Source organism: Equus quagga, chromosome 16 (assembly GCF_021613505.1).
Source record: "Equus quagga isolate Etosha38 chromosome 16, UCLA_HA_Equagga_1.0, whole genome shotgun sequence".
NCBI classification, from domain to species: domain Eukaryota; kingdom Metazoa; phylum Chordata; class Mammalia; order Perissodactyla; family Equidae; genus Equus; species Equus quagga.
In genome coordinates this window covers 13,906,343-13,930,430 of record NC_060282.1, presented here as the reverse complement: position 1 = coordinate 13,930,430, position 24,088 = coordinate 13,906,343, and the positions used below count along the sequence as shown (strand labels likewise).

General features: G+C 43.3%; 1 long non-coding RNA gene across 4 annotated transcripts in view; it reads left to right on the top strand.

Annotated features, from left to right (window-relative positions):
• The window catches only part of LOC124228242 (uncharacterized), a 98,113-nt gene that overhangs the window by 23,505 nt on the left and 50,520 nt on the right, over nt 1-24,088 (top strand). For 2 of the 4 annotated variants that reach the window (XR_006885666.1, XR_006885667.1), the window contains exon 1: nt 162-663. The exons of the other annotated variants lie outside the window; for them this stretch is intronic. This is a non-coding gene — a long non-coding RNA (uncharacterized LOC124228242). Of the gene's footprint in view, nt 1-161; nt 664-24,088 lie in introns of those variants that run through there. 4 annotated transcript variants of the gene reach the window in all.

Here is a 24,088-nt window from a genome sequence, read left to right as displayed (position 1 = left end):
ACTCTGCTGGATGACACTGAATGTCCAGGAAAAGCTCAGTCCATTTCTCGAAAAAATGTACTCTCACTCTCTCCATCTGCCTGGTTGTCATATCCTGTTCTTAAGCCGAACCCCTGGAGGGACCGAAGGCACAACCCGGTTTTGCAGATAAGTTTGAAAAATATGGGTATTGGCCTTTCCCACCCTCTCTGGTCTCTTAGCAACAGAACAGCTGATGGTATCCACTAGGGAAAAAAAAGCACAGAACATGTGGGGGAGCCTGTCTGAATTCTTGCCTGCAGTCTGATTTATTTAAACCTTCCTGCATTCTTGGGTGTGGAGACCCAGGAGTCACGTCATGGGAGCATTCCCCTGCCCTTCTGGTGACCTTCACAAATGAGTAGATAGAGGAAAATCTCCAAATGAGTTGGAGTTTCTTCCTCTGCAGGAATCTGCCTTATCTGGGGCAGACACTTCCTTTGATTTGGGGAGTAACCCTTTGGAAACTTGGGTACATTTATACAGAGAGGTGGGATGGGGTGGGGTGCAGGAAAGAGCACAGGGCTGGGGGGGCATCTGCTGACTGGGTTCTAATGGCAACTGTCTCTCCTTCCCCGGGGGAACCCCAGCAGGAAAGCCCTGGTGCTCTCGCCTCCACCCAGTGCTGGCTTTCTCAATTACAAAGTAAGGAGACTGCATTAGATGTTCTCTAAGGCACCTTTCAGCACTGAGTCTATGTTACGTGTGTGTGTGCATGCGTACATTTACAGAAACTTTATATTATATCATGTATCCATCTGATTCTCTCTCTTGAACTTTAGGATTATTGGTAGAACAAGAATTTGTGGCCAGGTCTGGCCAAGGCTGAAGCCCACATTCTTAACCACTACCCTATACTATTAGGAGATATACATAGAGGTGCCATGTAGTTGGTATTTTTTGTTATATCTGGTGATCTTTGTGTCTACGTCTATTAATCCATGGAAGTAGAAGTAGGAAGTTGCAGAGGACTTAGGTTTTAATAGAGAGATATGGGTTCACATTCTCGCTCTGTCTCTTAACAGTTCTGTGGCCTCAGGGTTCTCAACCGTGAAATGGGAAAATCAAAGCCTACGTGATGAGGTTGCTCCGAGGGTTAGGTGAAACGCAGTGTATGCACACCTGGACAGTGCCTGCTACATAGTAAGAGCTCAATAAAAGGAGAGCGAGATTGAGATATTGATGGATGACAGGTTCCTTAATGGTAGAAACGTCCCTTAATTATCATGAAGCCCCAACACTTTTCGTGGCACACAGGAGACAATTGTGAGTGTTTGCTGAACCAAACAGATTTCACACACACACACACACAGATAAAGAGTGATGAATTTTATGACTTCATCTTGCTGGAATGTCTTGGTAGACCTCTGCATTTTACAGCACTAAATCATAGTGAGGATAACCAATGTGATTTGGCTATGGTTGGCTCTTTCTTACACAACTTGAATGTTCTTCAGTCATTTTCAAAATATGTACAATTGCTTTTCAAGGCACTTTTTTTTTTTGGCCTGATATTGTCAGGGTGTTTCTCCCTCTTTCTGTCTCTGTCTGTCTGTCCCTACCCTTTTTATTGAGCACTTACTATGTGACAGGCACTGTGCCAGGTGTTTTAAATTCATTATTTTGACTATCCTCATAGCAACTCTCTCAGAGAAGTTTTGCTATTCTCATTTCCCATTATACTCTATCTTATTTAATGCTATTAACAACCCTGTAGGGTAGACACTCATATTAGAAATGTCAGAGGAGGTAATTATTGAGGTGCGGCTAGATTAAGTAATAAACCCGAGTAACTCAGGTATAATTGGCATGACTGGGATTTTAATTTAGGTAGTCTGACACTTGAGTAAACCGTTCTCATAAGTCTCATCTAGTGATTTTATTAGCGTCTATGAGGTCACGTGGTATCCATTCCTCTGGGGAGCATTATTATGGCTTATCTAGAACTTAACTTCCACTCTTTTTGGTGGTGCCCATCACCAGCCCCTCCTCATCCCTGAGAATAAACATTGGAAATTGAGGGTATGGAAGCTACAGAACCAAAAGCCAATGCAGTTTCAAAATAGAAAGACTTCTTCTAGACGTGATCTAGTCCATTGGTTTCTAACTGTGGGGCATGACCTGTTTAGTGGTTGTAAAATCAATTTAGTAGTTTACAGCCAACATTCCAAAAATGAAATGTATAGAATACAAAATATAGAGTGTATTGCCTTTAGGGGGAAGCAGTGTTGAGAAACAGTTGTTTCAGTTATCTGTGTTTCTGTGTGTTCTGGGTCACTGTGTAAAATGCATTTCTTATTGAGGGTCAAGTTTGTCAAAGTTTGAAAAACATTTGGTTTCCTTCAGTGGTCTTCAAATTTTGTTCCACAGCATCCAAGGAGACCTCAGATAGTTTTGGGGAGAGTGGGAGGGGAGAAGTTGAGTAATAAAAGCATCAGCAATGTCCCCTCTTCCAGCTAAAGTAGTCTCATGTTTATTTGTTTTTCATGTTAGATTTTCATAGAATATTTCATCTTTAAAAAAAAGGACTCTACTGAAAAAAAGAATTGAAGAGCCACTGATTCGCCTCATTGGAATCGTGTTGTATTGAGTATTGACTCATTCTTGTGTGATTTCACATGGTAACCAAGGACCAGCTGTGTGTCCAGCACTGTGATGGCTGCCATAGAATATACAGCAAGATTAGAAAATGTGACTATCTGTGTCCTTAGACTGTTGTTAGAACCAACCTGATAACAATTTGTTGCCTATACCAGATACAGTAAGGAAATACATGAAGATGTTGTTCAGAGTTTGGCAACTTCAATCCTTAAAAAGATACACAAAGGATTGTTACAAGAAGGGATAGAGATGGGGTTGGCCTGGTGGCACAGGGGTTAAGTTCATGTGCTCTGCTTCAGTGGCCTGGGGTTTGTGGGTTCAGATGCCGGGTGCAGACCTACACACCGCTCATCAAGACATGCTGTAGTGGCATCCCACATAGAAAACAGAGGAAGATTGACACAGCTGTTAGTTCAGCAACAATCTTTTTCACCAAAAAAAAAAAAAAAAGGAGGGATATATAAGAATCAAAGGTGGCTGAAATAACAGGGATGAAATGGAATATAAAGGATTATACTTTGTTTCAGATAAAGAGCATAAATATAAATGTAATATGAATTTGCTTGACGACAGTCCATGATTCAAAGTGTGAAGTTGTTAATTGACTTCTAACTCTCTTAAATCAACAGTGCAGCATAGGCCAAAACCCAAGGTAAGCTTGGTTACATTCAATGTATTCATGAACATGTGGTATAGAGTACCCTTGTAAGGGGAGATTACCAAAATGACCAAAGTACCTTGCAGGTTTCTTATATTAGGTAGAGTTTATTTCACTACTTCTTGATTTTGGGTTGGCCTTGTGATTTGCTTTGGCCGAGAGAATGTGGCAGAAGTGATGGTATGCCATTTTGAATCTATTCCTCAAGCATGCAGCCTCCATTCTTGAACTCTTGGACTCCTGATACAGCCATGTGAATAAGTCCTGCTTAGCATCCTGGAGGAAGGAGATAAAGCAGAGAGAGACCCCAGGCATCCTAGCCGAGGCCATCCTAGACCAGCCAACCTTTAGGTGATCTGCCAACCACACCCAGCCCAGACCAAAAGAATTGCCTAGCTGATCCACAGAGTCATGAACTAACTTTTTGAGTGTTTTATTAGGCATCAAATCATAACAGATGGACCCTCTGTCTTGCACTGGCAAATTCACACTGGAAGAGAGTACCATGACTACATCTGATTGCCGAAAATATTGGCTAAAAATGTTAACAAACTGGAAAGTGTTCAGGTCAGGATAAGGAGAAGGGTTCTGAGAACCTGCTGGATAAGAAATTAAGGAAGCTTAATCTGGAAAGTAAGGATGTTTGTAGGAACATGAGCTCTACTTTCTGAGATTTGACATTAATGGTAGAAGTGGGATGAATTCTTTGTAACTTCTGTGGTTGACTGAGTAATGGGCTGCAATTTTGATCACACTGCATCTATTCTTGCCATGGCCTTAGGTGGGCAAAGTGTACTCTCCTCTTGAGTACTCTCTTTGACCTTGCACTTGGATATGTGACTTGATTTGGCCAATGAAATGTAGGCAGAAGTTACATGGTGCCTGTGGTGGCCTCACCCTCCTGTACTTCTGTCATCACCATAATAACAGCACGTCTCAGCCGGCCCACTGGTCCCAGAGGAGGATGAGAGACCTGTGGAGAAAAGCCAGCCTCCCCCACCCTGCAGCATGCAACAGAACCTTTCTAGCCAGCCTATATCTTCATAAGTGAGAAATGAATGCTTATTGTTTTATGCTCCTAGGGCTTTGATGTTGATTCCTACCCAGTAATAGTTGACCCAAGTACTTCCGAGATTAAATTGAGGATCACGGAATAGCTGCATCAAAGAAGCAGATTTCTATTGCATTTAAGGAGGGATCTCTTTGCCACAGAAAAGAATTGTCTGAAAGTGAAACACTTGGTGAAATTAGGAGTTCCCTATTCACAGGTCATTCCACCATCAGGAAGCTGTACATGGTCTTCTTACTTAGAATGTGGATCAGACGTTCATTTCAGAGTGACTAACATGGTACGCAATTTGGAGAATGGTTAACAGATCATCTCGGTTGTGTTTCAGCGCACAGGGAGGATGAACAGGGAGGGGTAAGTGTGTGTGTGCAGAGGTGTTGGTTAGGAGGAACAGATGCCCTAGGGAACTTTGAATGCCCCACCAAGGTGTTGACCTTTGATTGAGATCTGTGCGCATTTGTTATTCAGCCTGGAACCCCTCCCTCTTAACTCCAAATTCCACTCATTCCTGAAGATCCAGCTCACGTCCAGTTTTCTCTATGGGAAGTTTCCCTGACCTTTGCAGCCTACAAGGACCAACCCATCTCTGGACTCTTCCTTTTATCTGTCTTAACTTCTGCCTTGACTTTTTCTCTTAATTCATCTGCTGTCTTAACTTTTTCCTTGACTTTTCCCAGGCGGAGAGAGATGTTTTCCATGTGCTCACGTAGCGTTTCCTCAAATTAGAGAACTTGCTGCTCTGTGGTTTTGTCTCTCTCCTTAGAACTACGGGCTGGGTGAAGGCAAGGAGCATGGCTTACACACCCTGGTACTCCCTCTATCTCCCACAGTTCCTGGTACACTCTAGGGCCTCAGTAAATATTTCTTAAATGAATAGATGTGGATTTCTTTCATCTTTCTGACACAACTGTAAACTCCTGAAAGGCAATTGGTGCTTATGTTCCCACAGTGCTCCAAGGCCTGTGTTTATTCATTTAACAAATATTTGATGAATGAGTCTAACCTTGGCTTACAAAACCCTGTCACCTGGCTCCTACCCATCTCAATGACATCATCTTGTGTAACTCCCCCTCACTCACTGACCTGCTCAAGCCATACTGGCCTTTACTCAGTTCTTTGAACCCTCAAAGCTCATTCCTACCTCAGGGCTTTTGCAATCTCTTTGGCTGCAATCACTTCCCCTTGATCTTGTATAGCTCCCTTCTTCTTGACATTCAGATCTCCGCTTAAAGGTCATCTCCTTCGAGAATCCTGTCCTGAGTGCCCAATCCATGGTACCACTCTGCCTCTCTCCATCCCATCTTCCAATCCTAGCTCTCTGCATGGCAGTCATGACTTTCTGATCATTTCCTTCTTTCCCCTCTCCCTCTCTTCCTTTATTAGCATGCTTATTTATTGATTGATTGTCTCTCTCAGCTACAATGTAAGCTTCATGGTAACAGATATCTTTTTGGTCTTATTCACTGCTATGTCCCTACGGTCTGAGAAATATGTGTTGAGTGAATGGATGAATGAATGAATAATGCAGGTCCAGCGCTCAGCCATGCATTGTGAGTACAGTGGGGAGAAGAGAGACAGGGTTCTTGTCTTCAAGGACTTTATAATTTTTGCGGAATGAATGATCAATGCATACATGGTACAGCAGAAAAACCAAAACCAAACCATTAAACAAGAAAGACAAAACAAAACAGACTGGAGTGTATGTAGCCTGTCTAGTGTCCTTAGGCCTCCGTTTCCTCTGTAAAATGAGGATAATAATACCTATTTGTAGGTTTGCCATGAAGATTAAGTGAGATAATGAATGACAACATCCAACATCATGCCTGGCATACAGCAGGTGCTCCATGAATGCTGTTCTCCACCTTCCCCACCCTCCCATCTACCCTCTGACATGTGCAAAGTATTAAGAAGCTCCTATTGGTTCACTCACCTGATCCACTCCAGAGAACTGACCTTCAATTCCGTATGGCTCCTAGGTTTCAATCCAGTTATGGAAATGTTTCTGTCCTAGGTCCTCCCAGAGAGTTAACCGTGGAGGTGGCACTGATTGCAGTTCATTTATGCACCATGTACTCTGATTCTTTTGAAGCCTTTGTGTGACCTGGGAGGTCTCATTACTTGCTCTTCTAGCACAGTGTGGTGAGGAGCTATGTGATAATTGGCTGCAAGCCACTTGAAAAGTGTAGTCAGGAAATGCTGTAGACACGGCTGGTCCTCTGCAGAGGTGCGATTGATAACTGCTGATGTTGCCTGAAATGCTCTCATTGGAGAGTCAGTCCTTTAGGTTAAATCATTGCTGGATTAAAACAACCACCACCACAACAACCAACACCTTTAGTAGTCATTTGCATGTTAATTAGAGTTTGCTGAATAGCACTCTTCTCTTCTAGACCCTTAAATAGGTCTCGATCAAGTCTAACATCCAATACGATTGTGGTATTTCGTGACAGGGTTACGGTCAGGTTGAATGCATGTCTTGGGGTAGATGTTTCTAGAGACTGGGTGGCTGAGTGTCTAGTGAGCCAGGCCCCCCAGAAGCCCTGGAGAAGAGGCAAGTTTGGTCAGTGGAGGGACAAGGGCAAGGACAATTACACAACAGAGCTCCCAAAGTGAAATCATATCTGTTTCTAATCTGTTTTCCCTCCCTACTCCACCTACACGGATGTGCCCTTTAAATATTTATTTGCCCACCTTTGCTGCCTATGGCGGACTTTATCTCAAAAGTCAGCCTGATCCCTTTGAAGGTGTTTACTAAGTAGATCAGCCTAGGAAGTTAGGTAACTTCAGATATATTTATCCTGTGTAAGGTAGTCCCCGGGCACAAGACCCCCAAACAGCCCCAGGGAGGTCAGCTGCAGCTTCCCTGCTTGCTTGCTTTCTTGGAGGAAGTCCTAATGATTGCCCAATTAAGTGGAATGACAGTGCCTCTTTTTCTGCCATTAGCTCCTGACACAATTCTAAGACAGACATCAGAGTGGCTGGAGCCAGGAGGCTAAATGCTCTTAGCACAACACTATTCCAGATCAGTTGTGCCCTGGGCTCAATTTGACCCAGTGCACATGAAATTCTTACTCAGTGACACAGCATCTGGGCCGCAGGTATTGACTTGAATCTGATCTTGGCTTGAAAGGAAAATCGTTGATGCAGTAATTCAAGTTCAATAGACCTGCAGGTCACTGTCCTCAAATATTTTAAAATAATATTTGCTTCTGGAGACTCTGTGCACGTACATGAGTGTACGTGTTTGAGTGTATGTGAGTGGGGCATGTGTGTGTATGTTTGGGTATATATGTCCAGCTGAAAGAGCTTTTAGAAGACATGCAGCATAAAGCGAGGGGGAGAACTCAATTGTACTGGGTCTTCAGGTGCCCTTAGTCCATGGCTCAGGGTCATTTGATGACCACCTTGGCTATTTCACTGTTCTGATACATGGGATAGAGAAGCAGCTGATGATGACTGCATGAAATGTCTGTCTGAGGTCTCAGAGGATCCCCTTAGAGATACTTTCCTCAGATGTCTTCATGTAGTCCAATGGTAAGGCCAAGCATGTCCCACTTCTAGATCAGTGGCATGAAGCCCCCTGAGACAGCCTAAAAGCATGTGGGAATGATGCCCACCAGCCTGTGACAAAGCTGTAGGTGGCCATGGGCTTTGCTTGGCATGACCCCTCTCTCCCTGACAGAATCAAGAGCACTCTTCTCTCTGCTTCTGCGAACACTTGTTCACATGTCTGCTGTGGTCCATAACTGAGAGTCTCTTAATGTGTTTACCATGAGTCTGGGAGCACCTGAGCCTTGTAACCTCAGTGGCTGGCTCTATGCCTAGGTTAGCAAAATGTATCAACTGACCAAAGGCATATCTCACAGGGAGAGCTAGGTTTCCTCTTGATGTTACTGAAGAATGCAGCTTTTCTTAAAATGGGGAGCAGGTCACCCCAAGTTAGCATTGGATAGAGAGTCTTTTTATTTTTTTTTTTAATTTGCTGGTCCAAGACTTTTTTTTTTTAAAGATTGGCACCTGAACTAACATCTGTTGCCAATCTTCTTTTTTTGTTGTTGTTGTTTCTGCTTTTTCTCCCCAAATCCCCCAAGTACGTAGTTGTATATTTTAGTTGTGAGTCCTTCTAGTTGTGGTATGTGGGACGCTGTCTCAACGTGGCCTAATGAGTGGTGCCATGTCTACGCCCTGGATCCGAACCGGCGAAACCCTGGGCTGCTGAAGTGGAGTGCGTGAACTTAACCACTCGACCACGGGTCTGGCCCCTGGATGGAAAGTCTTGAGGGTGGTGGAGTCACAAATGACAGAGCTATCTAGCAGCATCGGGGGCCATCTGTCCCTGGGAGTTTGACTTTCCATTTGGGGAGAGTGGCTTCCCTTTGTAATCATTCTGCCACCCGCATGCTGGCCTCCAGTGTTATTCTGCATCCTGATTTAACACTTCAGCCTGAATATGGATAACCCCCCTTCTCGTGTTTCTGCCATTTGGGAGCTTAGTAGTTAGAGCTTCTAGGCTCAAACTACCTGAATCTGAATTCCATCCCCACCGTGAACAAGCTGTGTGACTTTGGGAAAGCTACTCCTCTCTCTGTAGCCCCTTATGAGCTTCCTCAACGGTAAAGTGGAGGTGATACCAATACCTCTACTTCTTAAGGTTGTTGTAAGGTGTAAGTGAGAATCTGAGCCGAAGTCTTAGGAGAGTGTCTGGCTTAGCATAAATGCTCAGGAATGTTAGCTATTCCTTCGTGCAACACAGGAATGGTCCCTCCCATCTCACACAGCTGTGGGGAGGATTGGAGATAATGGATACAAAATGCCTGGCCCCATAAGTGGTAGTTAGTACTGTCATTATCATTGCCTCCTCAGAACAGAGCAAAAGTGAAAAGTTTTTACAACTTCTTAAGTGATTGATTGCACAAAGAAAATGACCTAGAATTAAACTTTGGGAACACCTTGATATCTCCTTCCTTGACTAGTTCACTCTTGAGGGTTATAGGTCTCATAACTTTTGAACAAGTCTCCAGGGACAAAAGGCCTAGGAAGGAAATCTCTCTTTTTAATCCTTAATTTCTAAAAGACACATCTTTTTCCTGGGACACTGACCGCGAGAAGGATCTCCCACTTTGGAAAAGATCTTCTCCCTTATTTCAGGCCTTTAGCCTTACCTAACTTCAGAAATGCCAAATGTTAGGACAGTACCGTCACCACAGAAGTAATCATACACCAAGCTATTCCAATACCATCATGGCACAGCATTTTATTATATTCGAAATATACACACTTAGGAATATACGACTATTTTAATGTGTTACATTTTTAACAAAAATGCAATACTCCTCTATTATTTTTCACCCTTTTTTCCTCACTTAATAATATATCATAAACTCCCTGCCAGATCAATGAAAAGATTTTTATATCATTTTGAATGACTGCTGAATATCACATAATATGAATATACCATAACATTCCTAACCAAACTGCTATTTGTAGATATATAGATTGTTTCTAATGTTTCCTCATTATAAACGACACTGTGATGAATGTCTTTATACTTTTATGTTTTCACCCCTAATTGTTAGCATAGAGTAAATCACTAGTAGTAGCATTTTCTGGTTTAAAGGGCATGCACTTTTTGAGGCTTTTGATAAATACCGCCTAATTCTCCTTGAAAAAGCCTTTACTAAGTTTCTCCTTCAATAATCTATGACGATGCTTCCCAGTTTTTTTCTTGGCACACATAAGAAAAGATAAAGGGCAAACAGAAGAATCTACTGGGGACTGACTTCCCTGGGGGCTTCAGCTACTTACAGGGCTGAGGGGAGCAGTGTCCTTGGCCGACCTTAACCCATCCCATGTGTCCGGGTGCACTGCTCCATACTGTTGGGCTGCTTTGGTCCATAAGAGTCTTCATATGTCACAATAACACTGGATTCTGGTTTCAGAAAGAAGCCATTTTCCTTAGGAAGCAAGGCTAGATGATGGTGTCGGTAGTGGACTGGAGAAAAGGCAGATGGTCACACAGGTGAAAAGCTTTGTGAGCTTTTGTTGGAGTCTAATCAGTTGTTGTGGCTTAAAACTCAATCACATTTTTCAGGAGATAATGTCTAAGAAGTAGCTAGTTTTGGTGGAGACTAACTCCGAATCATTCCCTGCTTGTCCGTGGGACTTGAGTCTGAATGAATCATAGTGAAGGAGCATAACTTGTTGGGCCTTCCCAGGACCTGGTAGACACAGAAAGGAATCTGGCCAAACTTTCTGTTGAACCTTTATTAGAGAGCTGATGGCAATAGTTAGTCTCAACGAAGGTGACTGTGGCTTGGAACCTTTGTACTCCCCTGTGTCTTGTCATGAAATGTGTCTTTATGAAATCTCTGTTGTCCCCTTGGCAAATCCTGTGTCAGGAAGAAGGATGCTGAGCATAAGGAACACCCATCCATGACTTCTCCCAGGTTTCTGATCCTTCCAGGGAGGAGAAGGCAACATTTTTTTTGTTCCTGCCAAGAAACCAAATTGCTGAAGCTGTGGGACTTGCTCCCAATTGTAAGATCTTGTTTGATGAGAATGACTGTAGTTTTATGCAATTCTGGGACTTATTGGCTGAATGAGAGCTCTCTAGCATTTGCTGGTGTTTGATGAGTGAATGATGCGGGGAGGAGAAATGGAGAAAGCAGGTGGTTATTGACCTAACAGCCTTGTCAAAAAATACTAACTGCATATATGCAGTCTCTGCATTTAAAACAAAACCTAACAAAACCAGTTTACAAATCTCAGAAGAGAAAATGGATTATCATTCACTGCAGCTCCTCCTCGTAAGCAGATGAGTGTCCATACCTGTGACACAGAGTAAAGTTAAGCGTATGTTCAACCATGGGTCCTCACCGTGGTACAGCCCCACTATGTGTTTCCTGAGGCATTAACCAATAAGACTTCCTAGGATTGCATCTTTCTCTTTTCCTCCTCTCTTCTTCTGCCATATGGAATAATAGAAAAAATAGAGGATTTAGAATCAGTTTATCTGGAGTCAAGTCGCTGTGAGATATTGGGCTTCTTTGAGCCTCAGTTTTCCCATCTGTAAAATGGGCATAATAAGACCTGCTTTTCTGTGTTTGTTCATTCACCATGGGTAAATTGAATATCAATTATCATTAGCAAAAGGTGAAATGTTGGCCCTAAAGCTGAACACATGTTAGTTAGTTTTTATATTTTTACTTTCTGTTTTTAAAATTCTACTTCTCCTTTCTAGAGCTCTGGACTGCCAGAGGCATGAATAAGCATCTTTAGCTCCTCTGGTAGAATTATGGGTTCTTGAATTTAGGGGTTGTTAGAAGATTTTCTCTCTCTGTTCTTGATGTAAATTACCATTCAGGAAATAATGCTGGAATTACAATAATCTTCTTTTCCTTTTATGATGTCATTTTCATTGCTTCCAAGCTTTCCTCTTTCTACCTATATCATCCAGATTGCCACTGCAATGGGCTTTTAATTAATGTCCTTGATTTTTTTTCTCTTTCCATGTCAGCACATCCTATACATAGCACTCACTTAGCAAACACCTGATAGTTTCCAAGATCTACTGCGGGTGCTGGGCATGTCCCTAACTAGTTCAGATACCTCCTTCAGATTCCCATCGCTTTTAATGTAAATGTCAAGTTCTTTGACCTGGGATTCAAAATCCCTGCATACACCTGTTTCAACCTGCTTTTTAATTCTCTCTCTCACTAGATGATATTATCAACTCTTAGCTTTAGCTGGACCAATCTCCTTGCTGTCTCTGTGCCTTTCCTTTTACCCCTCCCCCTTCCAGGGACGCCCTCCTATCTCTGCTTCACTTGTTAAGAACTAATGTTCAGTGGAGAGCTCAGATGTTAGATCTTTTATGAAACTCTCCTGACTATCCCCCCTCAGGACCCTTTTCATTTAATATCTGAACCAGTATAATTCAAATTACTAGTTATCTTTCCAAGCACATAGGAAGACAATGAGATTTCAAGGTGTTGAATGAAAACAGAGAAACAGCTTACACATTCTTACATCCTCCATAGGACCTCATATGGTGTCCTGCTCAACAAACACTTGCCTATTAATAAAGTCGAGCCATATAATGAAACATAAAAATCAGAAATGATGTACTGTTAGAATCATCCCAATAGTGTATTGCTCCCCTCTCATTTGGGGGGATGACTTCAGATGCCAAGTTAATTCAAACTGTTACCAACAAGGTCCTCTTCAGCTTGGCTATCATGGAGTCTTCATCCCTCTTCCATCAAAGTCCTCTTGCTATGGAAATAGAAGGTTACCTGGTCTACCCTGGAGAGCATGGTGTCAGGTAGTAGGAAGAACTACAGCTTTTCACTTGTATCTAGATGTGGGTTATAACTCTAACTGAAAGCTATGTAGCCCTGGAAATGTTATCTTGCCTCTCTGAGCCTCGGGTCTCTCTTTGGTGAAAGAGAATTAATAAAACCCCTTGCAGGGCTGTTTTGAAAATGAAATGTAATAATATATGTATATAGCACTTATTACCTTCCTCAATTCATAATAGGTGTTTATTAAATTATATCTATTATTAATATTGACTGTGGATGCTAGAATGCTCCACATCTTTGGAAGAACCATTGGATTTATAAGAATGCATACCAACCTCGTGTGGTGGGCTCTCATTGACTTTCATTTTGGGAGCTGTCCAGCATCCAACCTCCTCATTTGTTGACACAGAATATCATTTTGGTGATCTTATTGGAGAGCAGTGGCCTCCACCTACCACAGATGTCAGAGAGTTTAGGCTCATACCTATCCCTAGGCTGCCAGAGCTGAGCAAATGTCTCGGGCTTGGCCCGTTAGATGCTTTTGTGACCTCACTTCTCAGATATGGGATCCAGGCTACACGACTCTTGCTTCTGGAATTTCCAAGCTTGAGTGTATGTTGTAAAGCTAAATTGTCACTTAGAATTCATTCTCAACTAAGATAGCTTTGATGGTGGTATTCAGCTGCAATCTTCCTTCTTCCTACAAGATGGTTGTTGAACTTCCTTCTCTGTAACCATCCAGACTGCTGTGGTTCTTGTTTTCTCAGCCTCCTGTTGCTGTGAGCCTCTGACAAACTTCCAGTGAATCATTACTGTCCCCCCCTCCTTTTTTCTCCATATGTTACTTGAAATCAAAAACTCAGAGTGATATCCTATGTCTCTCAGGCACTTCATTCTATGACAAAGAATCCATGACATAGCGGCCTGATCTTTGATCCCATCCCTGTGATGGCTAGGTGGACTCTTGTGTTGCCATTGTCTTTGTAGCTTGGTTCCATTGTTTAGTTTCTGGGAATCCTAAAGATGGAAAGAATGTTGAGCTGCCCTCTAGATAAGCCACTGGCTTTCAAATTGCCTCCTTTCCTGTCTGTCTGTCCTCTCAGGACGACTCTTCTCAACTTGAATTGTTATCGTGTTCCAATCTTTCACTCCTGCCTTAGAAGCTCAGCCAATGAACTTTCAACTTTATGACTTTCAACACTTGAACTTGTCATCAGAAGACATGGGTTCTCATCCAAACTTTGCTGTTGATCATCTTGACATAAGCCAGTTTATCTCTTTGTCCTTCAGTCTTCTCACCTATAGACTAGGCTAACTAGGAGCAGAGGGTCGGTTTGAGGAGGAAATAAAGGGGTTGTCACACTGGGCTCTTTGTAAAGCAAGACTAATGCGATAATCACCACATGAAGCTATGAATATTTTTCACAATAACAATGTTAATGAAGTCAATGGAGAGACTATTAGAAAAGACTGGGTGGCTTTTTGGAGTTTGGTTATTAACTACTGAGAAGAACTGTGCATTGACTGGCAGTGGGGGGCTAGGGGCTGAGGTAAAGCTGCTGCTTTTCTTAATCAAGTAGTGACCTCTTCTGGGGAAAGAAGGAGGCAGGCAGGGCCTCAGCGCTGGGGGACCCTTACAACATCTGCACCAAGGCCAGTAATGATAGAGTGGATGGTCCCCGGGGAGAAACTCTCAGGGTAGATGTTTGCCCTGGGCAGCCAAGTGGAAAACAAAAATAAATGAACTGAAACCAAAAATCTTTTGCCCAGTAGCCCTCCCTGGGAGAGCCGTCATAGGGAGACCTGGTGAAATCTTGTGGACCTGTTGCATGCATTGTGGTGAGGCCACTAGTCGCACAATCTGCCCAGGTCCAGGAACCCAAGACCAGCCTTTAGGGAGAAAGGTTCACAAAAGGTCCAGATGGGAAATGTATTTTTGTATATTCCTAACTGGAAGAGAAAAGAAAGGCTATTTCAGATGTACAAAACAAGATTCAGAGAATAGAGAGGTCTAAAGAACAAGTAGCCTTTGCTCAGTGGTCCTTCTTTGGGACCAGGAAAGGGGCAAGCTCTTACTTCAGTGTTGCCAATTGGACTGAGAGTAATGAAAATGAGAAAAGATGTTTTTTTTCTCCACCAAATGTTACCATATTCATCTGTTACTTTAGGCTCTTGAAAGGAGGAAGAAGGAAAACCTCCAGGATGCCTTCTTAGTGACTCCAGCCACCATTGCATTCCTCTTTTCTGTGCACCTAAGGGGCTTGAGCTACCCAAGATGGTGGGGCATTTGATCAGACATGTTCTGTATCGGGCAGTGCTGTGTGACACCTTCCCAAGGAAGGCCATGGCTTCCACTGGGACTCATGGCAGCAAGGTGCAGGGTTAATGAAAATCATATTGTCCTACCCCTTGTTGAATGAGATTAGAACTGGATTCAGAGAGGGGAAGGGACTCACCCAAGACCAGAAATATAGGGACAGGGCTCAGATTAGAACTAGGTCTCCTAACCATCTTTTCCTTTCTGTTAGCAGTCACACCTCTTCCACCTCCCTCCAACCCCCACACTGCATACTAAATTGATTAGTGATATTAGTACTATCTCATACTAGACTGATTAGTAATATGTAGCTATGATTTGTTAAATATCTACTACATGCTAGTCTCTGTTCATCCATTTATTCGTCAAATATTTATTGAGTACCTACGATATCCTAGACACCAGGGCTATGTAGTAAGCAAAAAATTATAAGCTCAGCCATTGTAAAAAAAAAGAAAAAAACCTCATCAACAAAGATAAAACGAAAACCGTGCAATCTCTGAATGCAAGGAATCTGATGCTACAAGAGGCTACAATGACAGGGTGATGTTACTAGTCCAGGGAGAGCCTCCCTAAGGAAAAAAACATTGTATTCATCTAGTTGCTCGGGCCTAACATCTCTGAGGCGTCTTTTTCTTCTTCTTGCGCCCTATATCCTATCCACCAGGAAATCTGGTTGGTTCTGCAGCTGAACTATGTCCAGAATCTACCTAGTCTCACCACCTATGCTACCATACACCTTTGTTCAAACTCCCCAGTCTCTTGTCTGGATTGTCGGAACATGGTCTCTGCTTCCGCTCTTGCCTCCCTGTGATCACATACGTTCAGACAATTTTGGGTCATAAATTTGTTTAAGTCTTGTGCAGCAGGACTTCTCAGAGACTCATATGCTAATCAACGTAGTGAATCTCCAAGAGGGGGATCTAGTATACTGCATGTTACAGATGTATTTGACCACAGAATTTTTTTCTTATAGAGCATCTCACACAACTGCTGTTCCACAGAATGCGCTCTGGATAACCCAGAAAATGTCTATGAAAATATTATGTAAAGTATTCTTATCCCACATGATGACATGATGGGAAATGGAACCACTCGCAACGGTTTTGCTGAATAGGGAGTCAGGGTGACTGAGTTTTAACTGCAGTTAGCTTCTTCTGAACTATGTGGCTTTGGGCAAGTTATTTAATTTTTCTTACCCTGGTTTCCTCATCTGTGAAATACAGCTAATAATTCTTGCCCTGTGTACTTTGCCAGGCTGTCGGGAGAATCAAATGAGATAATGGAAGATAAAAAAGAGGCATTCCTTTTCCCCTACTAAACCAACCAAAACAAAACCCAATACCACTATTGTGCTACTGTGGATGCCTAGAAAAACATTAATATTTCCGGTTACACCATTTCTGCACTTAATCATAATCAATGAGCAACAGATTAACATTTAGTTTATTTATTTGAGCAACCAGGAGTAGAACCCAGGGAGTTGCTGGCTGTTGGCTAGAAATCAAACAAAACAGAGAATTAATTGGAGCTAAGGCTGTGGAGAGTGCCAATCTGTGACACGCACAGAAGCAGGCAAGAAAAACCAGTTGCCTGGACAGGATAGCAGAAAGAATTAAAAGAGCAGGGATTTTGTGAAAAGGGCTGGGAAGATGAGAGAACCTGAAAAGACCACACTGCAGGGAGGAGGCTAAAAATGTCAATGATGTTGATAAACGATTTATTATCACCTTAGCTAATGGAGGTGACATGGTGCCCCACACAGAGTCGTTGAATGGCATTGGGTGTGGTCATTCAGTGAAGGTCAGTGGAGCAGTGTGGAAACTCGAAACTGGCAAAGTTCTAGGAGTCTTCGCAAAGTGCCCATTCAGAGTACCTGGTTCATATCAGCTCAGCAAGCTCGACTGGTATCCCCCTCCAGACCCAATCACTGTCAAGTTCTCTTTTTCTCTAGGGCTTTTGGCTGTGACTGACTAGGTGACCTTGAGCTCTGGACTCTGATCCTCCAGACGAATTCATAGTTGATAAATTCTTCTTGACGTATTTGTGGGCCAAGCATCCGAGGATGATGACAATGACAACAACGATGATGATGACAGTATTAGTAATGATAATAAAAAATATAGCATCTATATGGCAGCTTAAAAGCCACTCATATCCAAACCCCTCACACTATGGCTTGAAGTTGTATTGATATCCCCATTGAATTAAAAGGGAAACCCAAGGTCCAACAACTTGCCAGAGGTCACACGGCCAGAGAGAGGCAAAGCTAGGGTGGGAACAAGATCTTCTGTTCCTCCATCCTATTTCCATCCTATTATGTTTGTTTTACTTGTATTGCTTCTCTGGCCACCACCCAAGGGGGAGAGTAACCCTTCTGGGCACTCAATCCTGGAAAAACTCTTGCTGGACTCTCCTACATCTGGAATGAGTCCCATTTGATATGAAGTTTTGTGTTTGGGGGGCTTTTGTGGGGCAAGATGATCTGGGCTGAAAGCAAAGATGAGCTGTCATCAAACCTCTAAGTAAATGCTCATCACTGAATTTAGCTGGAGAAGCAACAAACAGTCATTAAAATCTACCTGGGTTCCCTCTTCAGATCTGGTACTTACTGGCTGTGTGGCCTACTATGTCTGTGACTCAATTTTCCACCTGTAAAGTGGGGATCATAGTATCACCCGCTATATGAATACACATAAAGCACCTGGAACTATACCAGTGCATGTTAGCCATACAGTCAGGCACATGTAGGCTTTATACTCTTTGTTTCCTTTGTTCTTTGTCACTCTCACTTTCCTCAAACTCATCATTCTGAATGGTAGTTATCTGTTCCCATGAGACCAAGCAGTCTGGGAGGGCAGGGTGCAAGTCTTATTTACTGTTGTATCTCTTGAACCTGGTACATAGAAAGTCCCAAAGAACATTTGTTGATTGAATGTGTGAAGGAATAAATACACAAACAGCTGTGTAGTGTAGCCAATTTGAAAGAATTAGACAAAACATTTTCCATCACTTGGTTCCTGATGTGTGAAGTCATAATTTCTTCTGACACTAAAAAAGCAAGTAGGTAGATATCTTCTTAAAGTCTTGTCCTTCCTACACTCATAGCTTGACCAATAGTTCTTAAACTGCTGAGGGCTCCTTGGCCAAATACTCTGCTGTCAATTATCTGTGTCATTTAGAGTACTCCTTGATTAGGTATTGATCCATGAGGTCAGAGAGTATGCTTTGTTCTCTTTCATATCGCCAACACTCAAGAACTGTGACTGCCAACCAGTAAGCACTCAGTCAGCATTTGTTGTATGAATAAATAGATGGCCAGAGGGTGTTCTTTCATTTTTGTTATGCTCACATGTATCAGAAAATTTAAATCCAAAGTGCTTTCTCTACCTACCCTGCCAACCTTAAGATTGAGGCGTTAGTGTCCCAGGCAAGAACTCAATAGAATCAAACAGTTTTCTGTTTGTACAAAGCTATTTACCAGGATTACTCGGCAAACAGGGAAATTAGAACAAAATGATAAAAACAATCTGTGGTTCTCTCCTGTGGGATTTGCTGAGCTCTTTCAAGGCATGTCCAGTGACTGCTGAAATTGACTTCTTGGAAGAAAGAGAAGAGGAAGGAAAATGGGCACATTATCATGAACTTTGTCTCTTGTGGGCTTTGTGGCTCTAGCTGACCATGTCACTACCCAGCCTCTGCTAAACATTACTCTTTTGGAATAACCTATGGTGGGTACACAAGCCAATGGCATTCCCTAGAAACATGGGTAAGCTAAGGCCAGGGCATATTGGTCTAGTGGAGTGACCTGGCCTTTCTCAGAAATGAGGGATCTTTAAGTAACAGAATCCAGGTAGTGTCACAACCAGGGGGCACTGGCTCATGCTCTCAGCAGTGGCACCTTAATTGCCTGGAGCAGTAAGGGACACAAATATTTAGGTAGCTGCTGGGTTTCTCACAACTAGGAGGACCACCGCTTACAAAACAACACTGGCAGCTCATTTAGGGGAACATTGTTGTCCCCATTGAACAGATGAGGAAACTGAGTCTCAGAGATTACATTGAATTTGTCTGGGGTGACTGCCAGAAACTGGCAGAGCCTGGATCCAAATTCACAGCTTTTGATGCCATGTTCTAAGCTCCTTCCCTACAGCAAGAATCTCAGAAACCTCAACATTTCCCAGCCACCAGTCCAGAGACTGGGCGCATCTGGATCATTGTCGTTATCTCACTACCAGTTCGCTCTGAAGCTGGCCTTCATGTCTGGGCAGCTCCTGGGATAGAGACACATTTAACAACAACAACAGGTGTTCTTTCTGGGGGTTGAGGAGTGCAGCCTACTGAGAAGATACAGGTTAAATGACCCCTGGGTCTTTAGAACCCTTTGAATTATAATAACTCACAAGCATTGAACACTCACTAAGTGCCAGGTAGAGTGCTGAAGGCTTTCCATGCAGGAGCTCACTCTTCCTTGCAATACTCTTATGAAGTAGGCATCATCATCATATCCATTTTATAGATGAAGAGACTGAGGCTTGGAGAGATTGGCTTGTCCAAGATTGCACAGCTGGAAAGTAGAAGAGCTAGGAATTGACTTGGGCATCCTGAACAATGCCAGTGGTTCTCAAAGTGGTTCAAAGACCAGCAGCGCAGGCATCAACCAGCAACTTGTTAGAGATGCAAATTCTTGGTCCCACCCCAGACCTACTGAATCAGAAACTCTGGAGGTGGCAATCCGGGTTGCATCAGCTTTCCAGTGTATCCTGATGCACAGTCAAGTTTGAGAACTTTAGACTATCCTATATGGTTATGCTCTAATGGAAGAAAGGACTTACACAGAGCGCTGTGGGCACCAGTTGAGCCTAGTCTCTGGCTAAGATGTTCATCTAGGAGGTGCTCGTGTTTTGGGCTTATGGACCATGCCTGAGGGAAGAGAGCAGAAGCAGAATCTCTTCAGAGAGAGGATTTGATGGAAGGAGAAGGTAGGAAGAGGTGACATCATGGCCACCTTCCAAGAATATGATGTGTTTGTAGGATAGGTATGGTTTATCCACTAAGGCTCACGCAAGTCAACTGACTTGGCCAAAGCCATGTAATTAGTGACAAATGATGGACTCAAACCCGAGCTCCTGATTCCTTATAGAATATCTTACAGCTGACACTTTCTCCTGGAGTATGAGTCATCATAAAAGTTTCAGAGATTCCTTCTGAATCATGAGAATTTCTTCTCAGTGACTGTCACAAGTTTCTCCTGCTAAGATAACCTGGAATGATGGGAATAATAAGGAGGGAGGAAAGATGAGAGGAGGGATTCAGAGAGGGGCAGAGAGGAGACAGGGATGACTTCAAGGTGCTATTCCAGAAACCCATGACTGTCTCCTCCTCTTAGTCATCATTGTCCCCATTGTTGGACAGTAAGTGCTTTAGTGTCTTACTAGCCATACAGTGTACCACAGATGAACTTGAGTTTAATGCCTGACTTTACCAGTGACCCAAAGCAGTATATTTAACCTCTCTGAGATTGGGTTCCTCATCTACAAAATGAGGATCGTCAGAGTTTCCACCTCACAGGATTTAGGGGAAGTTTTAAGAGAGATAATGTATATAAAACCCTTAGCAGATTGCCTGGCTCATAGGAGGTACTCAATAAACACATCCTGCTGTTATCTTCTTCTCCAAGGGCTGCCTCACAGGACAGCAGGACAGCTAGGGCTGTAGGAAGCCTCAGTGAGAAAGAATGGTCACTGGCTGTTTGCTGCCTTGTACCTCTCCCATCATTTATCCATTGCCACCTCTTATCTTTACCTCCCCTTACCCAAGACCTTTACTCTTCCAGAGCTTCGGTCTTAAGAAAGACCCCATTCAACTCCTTGTTCCCAGGGAGGTCCAGCTCACCTGCTATATTGTGTCACCCAACACTGTGTCCAGTGTCCTAGATATCAGGGCTATATGTCACCTGGACACCAGCTGCCGGGAGACGGCTGGTGGATGGCAGAGAACAATGTTTTTAAGGCCTCTCAACTGGGGAATCCTTCCTGATTGGTTACTTAGTAGATTTGTAGCAAAACAAACTTTGCCGGATCCTCTTACATCCTTTATTTATTTAAAAGGCACTAATTTTTAGTGACCGATTGCAATATGCCAAGTGCTGTGTAGCACTTTATAAATGTTATTTCATTCACGTGTTGCAATTAATCTGTAGAGTGGGTAGAATTATTACCACTTTATAAATGAGGAAAATACAGTATTTATAAAATGGATTTTGAAATCAGGGTTAAATCCAATTTCTGGCTCTAATTTCTCAGCTTTAGTTTTCTATCGGTTGATGTTTTAAATAGCTGTTTCTTTCTGAAAACTGAATATCTTGATAAGGAGGCCCCTTGACAAAGCAAAGAGAAGAGGATTGGAGGGAATGGGAACATGGGCCCAATTTCCTTTAAATTAAAGCAATCTTTCTGCTCACGCTGGTGTGTGAGTCTGGCCCAGATCCACTGTTTCAGCCATTATTTTGCAATTATGGCCCCTTTACTTTGTCTTTGAAAAATGTGCATTAATCTAATGATGGTCAAATTAAGGGATGGGCCAGCCAGGAAGTTTCTAGAGGATTGACTCTTTAACAGGCAATAAGACACATCACTGGAGATGTAATGATACGGAAAACATTTTATTTATTGCCACTCCTCTCAGTGAGAAGACTGTTTGGAAGGAATATTTAATAAGTCACCAGAGTTCAGAGTGTGGAAATAGTTCCCCATTGGGTTGCCTGCTAGGGATGGTGGTTAATGCCAGGAAGGTATGCAAGTCTGGGCCAGAGCTGAATCGTTTGAGAAGACATAGGAGAGGTCTTCTTCTCTGTTTTGCTGGCATGTAATGGATTATGGTACAGTTAAAGACTCTCTCTTTGAAGGGGCGCTGAGTGATTCCTCTGAGCAGGGTGCTCCTGCCCCTCAGCGCAGCCATGACCCCATTTGGAATGACGCTCAGGCCCTCGCCCCCTTTCCTCCTTTTTCTTCCCCCTTCTCTTGCCTGCTCTGTGTCTCTGGACATTGCTATGCAATACGGTAATGCCGCGTAATGGTGCTTTGGTTAACAATGGATTCACACTTGATGAGGGTCCCATAAGGTTAGTTCCATATAGCCTTGGTGGGTAGTAGGCTATACCATCTAGGTTTGTGTAAGTGCACTGTCTGATGTTCGTACAACAAGGAAATCATCTAACGACACATTTCTCAGAACACTTCCCCGTTGTTAAATGATGCATAGCTATTCCATTCTGATCTCGCTGCAACTCATTTTCTGCCAATAAGAATACCCACAGCCCAGGCCAGAACAACAGAGCGAGCGCAAGGGCAGCATGGGTCCCGAGAAGCGGGGTGGAGGGCTGGGACGGAGGCCACTGCAAGCATTTAGAAGAGGAGGCTGGAGTTTGGAATCCCCCTCTCTGCCTCTGCCTCTGTGACTTGACCAAAATACTTGGGCTCATTCATAAAACAATATGAAGAGCTAACATTTTCTGAGCATTTCGGTATATGCCAGGCAGTATTCTCAGTGCTTTATATGCATTCACTCAAATAATTCTCATAGGAACCCTACAGTATAACTACTATTACAATTGTGAGAAAATGAAGGCACAGAGAAGTTAAGTAACTTGTCCAAGGTCACACTGCTGGCAAGCAGGATTCAAATGCAAGCATTCTGGTGACATGATTTACCTTCTGAACCACTACGTGATGCTGCCTCTCCAAAGGCCACAAAAGGCATTGGTTGGAGTACAAATAGGCCATGTCTCCAGCGTCTCTTTGGAATTTGAAATTGTATGAATGGGAGTGTTGTTATTAATATGGTTCTTAGAGAAGAGCGAGGGGTGCAGGTGGTTAACAAGGATTTTCAAGGGGGCTGGAGCTGTGTTGGGATCACCAGTGGAGTAAAGACCTTTGTGAGGTCTGGAGAAAGCCACCCTGGTTGTGTCAACCCTCCCCACCCCATTCTCTGCTCTCAGCAGAAAATGAAAATGAACATCTAGAGATATCTAGAAGGGAACAGAAATCACCCAGATGGTACATGCAGAAGGAGGGGTATGTGTCAAAACCAGGAAGGGGCTGCCCCCTCTACGGAAGAGCGTGGAGAGATTCGAGTGGGTGCATTCATGGCAGCACTGGGTATTTCCTAACATCAGCTAGAGAGCTAATTCTCTGACACCGCCATTGCCCACATCCCTATCCCGTCTACATACGTGGGTCTCCTCAAGTCTCTGCCCACATATCTGTCCTTGCACAAAAGAAGCTCCCCTAAGAGTCCAGAGCTCCGTGTTCTATACTTTCATGATTCCATGTATAAAAGAATCGGGAGGGAGTAGACCTATCGGTTGACAAATAAAAATGGCAAGCAATAGGATATATTGGAGTACATGGGGAAGCCATTTGGTGTAAACCTAATTCGGCCTGACCTTGTCTTTCCAAAAGGGCCTGACCCTGGCTGTTGAGCATGCATTGTATATCTGCTTTAGATATTCCCTACAGCAAGAACAAAGGCCCTTGAGATAAAGGTGTAACTTCCCTCCCCCTCCCAACGTTGGCATTCCCTTAAGGATTAGGCATCTTTCCTTAGGCTAGGAACTGATTGCTGCGCTCACCTGTGAACACCCAGCTCAGACAATTGACTTGCCTCCTGCTGCGCCCTCCGAGATAGCAGACCCACTACCTGCTGTGTCCATCAAGCGCTGTGCCGACAGGGCAATCTTGTGACTATTGTGGGAGGGACATTTCAGTCATATGTGAAACATCCTGTTTGTGGGTATATCACCACTCTGTATACCTCACTTCTTTGGTGCACTTTCTTTCTTTGAGAAGAAAGGCCCAGGGCCATGGTCCTCAGATTTCAGCTCAGAAGAAACTCTCCTAAATTTTCATTTATAGATTGGTTATGGATTATTTTCGTCGACATGGTTTTGCTGTACAATAAAGAACCCCCTAGATCTCAGGGCTTATAATAACGAAAATCTGGTTTCTCTTCTTGTTACCTGAAGCCTACAGAGGAGCAAGGGCTCTGCTCAGGCTGGGGGTTGCCTCCAGGTCAGTTCCGTGGGTCTTCTCGGTCTGTGACTGCGTTCAGTGCAGCCTGTG